Raw genomic sequence first — 7,472 nt, 5'->3', positions numbered from 1 at the left:
ATATTTTTATCAGTAGAGACTGAATTTAACTTTTACTATATATATATATATATAAATTCCTGGTAAGTTGGGATGGTTAATTTCTTGGTGCTGATTTCTTCTCAGCTGCACCTAGAACAGTGCCTGGTAAACAATAGAGCTTAATCAATACTTGAATCATTGATTCTTCAGGTAAACCATTGCCATATTCTTGTTCCTTTCCATTAGAATTTGGACTGCAAGGCATTTTCACCACATGAAATTACACTTCTTTGCCCTTATCTGCAACTCAGTCAGAGTGAAGGTTTTTCAGGCACATTTAAAAAACTCATCAGGTGTGGAGGGAGCAGGACCCACAACCCCCAGCTCTCAACCAGGAGCAATTCTGAGCAGGAGGTGAAAAATAAACTAAAAAATAAGGAAGGAGAATATAAAAAGAGAGTCAAATAGTATAATGTGATGTAATAGAGACTGTTTCCATATTTTGACAGTTGACTGAATATCAGTCCAGTAAGCAAAGGAATGCAGATAAGTGGAAAAACAGGAAACAGAATGATAATGGATAAAGGGATAGAAGGGTAGATACAGACATGCAGAAACAGAAGCTCATAAGAGTCATGGGTTGGCTATTTTTCAATAGTGAAAATCATAGCTTTTAGTAAGTAATAGATACAAGTTTTAGCCAAATGTTTCCCATTCTCACTCAGCTCACATTTCCTAGCCATGTACATCTCCTATCTCTACATCTGAACTATTTCACTATGACACTGCTGTAGCACAAACATCCCTGGAGAAGGAACTGGATTTGGAAAGCCAAAACTCTGGTTCCTGGGGCCATTTTCTTGTCCATTTCTTTTTTTTAATTTGAAGTTTTACACATTAAATAATTTCTATGTTTCCATAGTTTCTCAGAGGAAGTAAAGGAAGAAGAAAACTATAAATTCAACCATCCAGAGAGTTGGCAGTATTGCACGAGGCCTGAACATGACAGAAGATACTAATGAGGTGCCTCCCCCAAACCTGGAAAATTAGGCACAATTTTACACATAAAGAAATTGAGTTCCAGAGAAGTTAATAACACTAATAATAGCTACTAGTTATAGAGTTAGTAAAGCACTTTACATATGTGATCTCATTTGAGCTTCACAAAAGCCCTGGGGTGGGGGGGTTGAAGCTCTTATCTCCAAGTTATAGTGGGGAAACTGAGGCTCACTGCTGTTCATGTGGTTCTTTGAGATTGACAAAATGCTTTCAATACAAAATCCCATTAGATCAACCAAAAGGCACTGCCAGCTGGCTGAATCATATATCTAGATCTGACAGAGATCCCAGAGAGAATGAGAGAGAAGACAGAATGAAGCCCCTACTCTCAGCACTTTTTGTAAACATCACAATGATAAAGAGAACTTTATGAGATAATCAGGCAGGCGATTACTTGTAATCTCTACAACTCTTGTCAGGAAGACTTTGAAAGAGACCTTCTATGATATTACTGACTTCTACTGAATACATGGGAAGAAAGCTCCCAATAACTAGGTGTCCATCTCTGGAGAGGCTGGTTTTTAGGAAACAAAGGGGCTTCTCTGTCTTGTACACTGGAGGTGAGAGCTCTAGGAGCACTACCAGGAGAACAGGAATCATATAGAAAATTTTTCTCTGAATTGTGGGCAGCATCACTGTGAGCATCAGTTAAAGTCCCAAGCCTAGAGGTAGTCACTTAGTGGTTAGTCTAGTACAAGGTCATCTCCTTGGGTCTTGTCATGATGGAGAATGTCCAGCCTCTGAAAAATCACCTTTGAGTGCCAAGACCTCTTCTATGTTCCTACAGAAACACAAATGAACATCATGCAGGCATTTGTTTGGGGGAGTGATAAGAGAGGAATATTTAAGTATCACTGTTTCTGAGATTATAAACTTTCTTAATGCTCTTGTTTTGAAGAGTGAACAGTATAAAGATTAAAATTTTGGGGGGGAAACTGAGGCATGTAGAAATTAGTTTCTCCCTGCAAGGAGTATTATATTTTTAGAGGTTTATTGAAGATTAAGGAATTCAAGAATATACAAGTAAGAAAAGCACATGCTAGGTGGGCAGAGAGGCCCATTCAATTTTCACTCACTTCATGAGACAAGTCTGCTAGGCAGCAAAAGTAGGAAAGGGGGCCCAGTAGCCTTTACAACCAGGTTAAATACCCCATCTTGCTCTCGGCCCAGGTGAGGTTACAAGGCATTCTGGGAAGTGAGCAAGGACTTCTGGGGAATGGAGTCCAGAGTTCAAGTCTCCATTTTTACAACAGGTACCTGCCTTTTCCCTGACATCAGTCTTAATCCTCAACCATGGAGAAGCTCTTGGGATCATCTCTACCTGAGGAATCTCAGGCTTTATCATTGAGTCCAGCAGGAGAACCAAGACAGAAAGGGAAGATATGTTTTTGATTTTATTTCCCTATTCCTGGTAAGGCTCATGGGACCTGAGAAACTTTGAGTTAATGAAGAATCTTAATTTATCTGTTTATAATGTTTCTTCCTTTTCAGCTGGTGACCCATGGGTGTCCTTCTACCAGCAAGTGGTCATATGTACTCTGAGGATGAGACATGCTGTTACATCAGGTATAATTCTCTCTTCAAGTGATTCTGGGCTTCAGGTAGAAGTCATTGTGGAGTGGTGAGATCAGAAAGTCTCAGCCATAACAGACCAAGAGGCTACAAGACCCAGTCTTAATGGACACACAAGTGTAATAACAATAATAAGAAAAACATTGATGCTTACAAAACACTATTTGTTTTATCTCATTTGAAACTCAAAAAACCCTGGGATGGAGGTAATGTTATTGTTCCCATTTCATGGATGAGGAAGTAGTCATAGTTAATAAGTGTCTGAAAGCACCGTATAATAACCTTGGGCAATGCAGTCCAACCATGGCACACATTAGGGTTATGAGTAATCTCTCCTAGGTACTGTCTCTGGCCATGATTTTCTTACAAGTCTTCTTCCCTTTCTATCCCAACTGCCCCAATACAATAATTGAGTAGTATTGAGACATATAACAGAACAAAATATCAAAGGTGAAAAGTCTCTCCGAGATCATCAGATCTGACCATTATTCAGGAACAGAAATCTCCCTTCACAATGGTTCCTCCAAAAAACTGAAATTTTACTAACCCTGACACCTCACCATGAGACAAGTGACTGTCCTAGAGATGTGAGAAATCCACAATGATTTGAGAGATATAAGGGATTTCAGAAGGCATTTAGTCCAATTCATATTTCAAAGAGAATCTGAGCATCCCACACCTTGAATAATCTCTGAAAATCTCTGAAAAACTCATTGGTGGACATGTCACCACCTCCTGGAATAATTTACTGAAGTTTGAATCAGCTCTGTTAGGAAGTTTTCATTTCATACTGGAATCTACATCTCTGCCACCTCAGTCCATTTTTCTTTTTCAAACTTTCCACAGCCAATCTTCAAACTCTTGGAGATAGTTTTAATTTCCAAGGAAATATTTTCTTTTCCAGGATTATAATTTCCAACTCCTTCAATCAGTGTATGTATAATTTACAATCTCTCAAACTGTTGGTCTACCTCCAAGATTCCACCCTTCCATTCATCCTTAAAGGAAGGGGCACTACAGTAGAAAGGCCACTGGAGATTCCTTTGGATTCAGCTTGTATCTGATTTATATATTGTACCAGCAAAACCCTTTACAAAACTGCATTTGAGGGCCAACCAGACCTTGAGGAAGTTACTACTATGAGGATCAGAGCAGATAAGTGACTTGGTCATCATCAATAGGCTGTAGTTTTGCCTCTTTGACTCCAAAACCAGGATCTTTTCCATTAATCCACCCCATCCGCCAATTAACTGAGGAAGTAAATTATAAAAAATTATAAATATAATATAAATATAATATAGAAATATAATAATATAAATATAATATATAAAAATTATAAAAAATTATTAAGGGCCAAATAGGTACAATAACCACTGTACTAATAAGAAAAAGGTATACAAAGATTAAAGCTAAGCCTTGCTCTCAGAAAATTCAGTCTAATGAGGAGAGATAACCTGCAAACAAATATATGCCCACATAGTATGAGCAAGATAAACCTGATGAATTGCAGCTTATCAAGAAGTGCTAGAGTAGGTTTAATGCTTAAAGGCTAGGGAAATGTTTTTTGTAGAAGGTGGGATGTTAACTGATGCATGAGGAAAGCTGGAGAAGTCAAGAGGTAAAGATGAAAGGGAAAATTCCAGGTATGGGGGACAGCCAGTGAAAATGTCTTGTCAGGAACTGCAATATTGAATGGGTAAAGGTTAAATTTTAATGGTTGGTTGAAATACATGGAAATTATAAATAATAATTTTGGTCCCTGTTTTAAAGTATTATTGCTCAAAGTTGAAGTGACTTTTAATAGCATTTATTTACAGAAGAGATGGAAAGAATGAAAGTAGAGAAATACAAAAGGTAGAGAAGATATTCACTTCTTCCTGTAACATGGGGAGTGTCCCACTGGGAGAAATAACTCTCCTTATGGACTGTGTGAGAGACTAACTAGAGGTGATGGATGCCATTATTACACAAGAAATATGTTATACAAGAGCAAATGAGCACAATAGCCTAGTGTCTGATGAGCCCAAAGATTCCATCTAATGAGGAACAAACTCAATACCGTGATATAATAGCTGTTGGGAAATCTGGAAAACAGTCTGGCATAAAGTAGTACGAGGTTATGATTTCATGTTGTTTATGAAGAAAAGCTCCTAGAAAGGGCATGATGGAGACATAAAGGATGACATCTGAAATTAGAGGAGAAAGAAAGAGGAAGACTTCATGAACAAACAGAAGCTAAAGGAGGTCTCTGAAGGGAAAATGACAGTTTTTATTATATCCAATTTTAAAAAAATAATATTTTATTTGATCATTTCCAAGTATTATTCATTAAAGACAAAGATCATTTTCTTTTCCTCCTCCCTTCTCCCCAGAGCCGAAGCGTGATTCCACTGGGTATCACATGTGTTCTTGATTCTAACCCATTGCCATGTTGTTAGTATTTGCATTAGAGTGTTCTTTTAGAGTCTCTCCTCTGTCATGTCCCCTCAACCGCTGTAGTCAGGCAGTTGCTTTTCCTCGGTGTTTCTACTCCCACAGTTTGTCCTCTGCTTAGGGATAGTGTTTTTTCTCCTAGATCCCTGCAGATTGTTCAGGGACATTACATCGCCACTAGTGGAGAAGTCCATTACTTTCGATTATACCACAGTGTATTAGTCTCTGTGTACAATGTTCTCCTGGTTCTGCTCCTTTTGCTCTGCATCATTTCCTGGAGGTCATTCCAGTATCCATGGAATTCCTCCACTTTATTATTCCTTTTTGCACAATAGTATTCCATTACCAACATATACCACAATTTGTTCAGCCATTCCCCAATTGATGGGCATCCCCTCGTTTTCCAATTTTTGGCCACCACAAAGAGCGGAGCTATGATTATTCTTGTACAAGTCTTTTTTTCCCCATTATCTCTTTGGGGTACAAACCCAGCAGTGCTATGGCTGGATCAAAGGGTAGACATTCTTTTATTGCCCTTTGGGCATAGTTACAAATTGCCCTCCAGAATGGTTGGATCAGTTCACAACTCCACCAGCAATGAATTAATGTGCCTACTTTGCCACATCCCCTCCAGCATTCATTACTTTTCCTTTGCTATCATGTTAGCAAATCTGCTAGGTGTAAGGTGATCCCTCAGAGTTGTTTTGATTTGCATCTCTCTGATTATAAGAGATTTAGAACACTTCTTCATGTGCTTATTAATAGTTTTGATTTCTTTATCTGAAAACTATCCATGTCCCTTGCCCATTTATAATTGGAGAATAGCTTGATTTTTTGTACAATTGATTTAGCTCTTTATAAATTTGAGTAATTAAACCTTTGTCAGAGGTTTCTATGAAGATTTTTCCCCAATTTGTTGTTTCCCTTCTGATTTTAGTTACATTTGTTTTTGTTTGTACAACACCTTTTTAATTTGATGTATTCCAGATTATTTATTTTGCATTTTGTAACTCTTTCTAATTCTTGCTTGGTTTTGAGTTTTGAGTTCCAAAGGTTTGACATGTATACTATTCTGTGTTCGCCTAATTTTCTTATAGTTTCCTTCTTTATGTTCAAGTCATTCACCGATTTTTAATTTATCTTGGTGTAGGGTGTGAGGTTTTGATCAATTCCTAATCTCTCCCACCTGTCTTCCAATTTTCCCAGTAGTTTTTATCGAATAGTGGATTTTTGTCCCAAAAGCTGGGATCTTTGGGTTTATCGAATACTATCTTGCGGAGGTCGCTTGCCCCCAGTCTATTCCACTGATCCTCCTTTCTGTCTCTTAGCTAGTACCAAATTGTTTTGATGTTTTGATGACTGCTGCTTTGTAATATAGTTTGAGGTCTGGGACTGCAAGGCCCCCATCGTTTGTGTTTTTTTTTATTATTTCCCTGGATATCCTTGATCCTTTGTTATTCCAAATGAACTTTGTTATGGTTTTTTCTAAATCAGTAAAGAAATTTGTTGGGAGTTCAATGGATATGGCACTAAATAGATAAATAAGTTTGGGTAGGATGTTCATTTTTATTATATTGGCTTGCCCTATCCATGAGCAGTTAATGTTTTTCCAATTGCTCAAGTCTAGTTTTAGTTGTGTGGCAAGTGTTTTGTAGTTGTGTTCATATAGTTCCTGTGTTTGTCTTGGGAGATAGATTCCTAAGTATTTTATTTTGTCTAAGGTGATTTTGAATGGGATTTCTCTTTCTAGTTTTTGCTGCTGAGCTGTGTTGGAATATATAGAAATGCTGATGACTTATGTGGGTTTATTTTGTATCCTGCAACTTTGCTAAAGTTGTTGATTATTTCAATTAGCTTTTTCGTTGAATCTCTAGGATTCTTTAAGTAGACCATCATGTCATCTGCAAAGAGCGATAACTAGGTCTCCTCCTTGCCCATTTTGATGCCTTTAATTTCTTTTTCTTCTCTAATTGCTACTGCTAGTGTTTCTGGTACAATGTCAAATAGTAGAGGTGATAATGGGCATCCTTGTTTCACTCCTGATCTTATTGGGAATGCATCTAGTTTATCCCCATTGCAGATGATATTAGCTGATGGTTTTAGATATATACTGTTTATTATTTTTAAGAACAACCCTTCTATTCCTATGCTTTTTAGTGTTTTTAATAGGAATGAATGTTGTATTTTATCAAAGGCTTTTTCTGCGTCTATTGAGATAATCATGTGGTTCTTGTTGGTTTGCTTGTTGATGTGGTCAATTATGTGGATGGTTTTCCTAATATTGAACCAGCCCTGTGTCCCTGGTATAAATCCTACTTGATCATGGTGGATGACCCTTCTGATCACTTACTGGAGTCTTTTTGCTAGTATCCTATTTAAGATTTTTGCATCTATATTCATTAGGGAGATTGGCCTATAATTTTCTTTCTCTGTTTTTGACCTGCCTA

This window comes from Monodelphis domestica, chromosome 3, assembly GCF_027887165.1.
Source record: "Monodelphis domestica isolate mMonDom1 chromosome 3, mMonDom1.pri, whole genome shotgun sequence".
Classification (NCBI taxonomy): Eukaryota; Metazoa; Chordata; class Mammalia; order Didelphimorphia; family Didelphidae; genus Monodelphis; species Monodelphis domestica.
Note: the sequence above shows the minus strand (reverse complement) of the source record.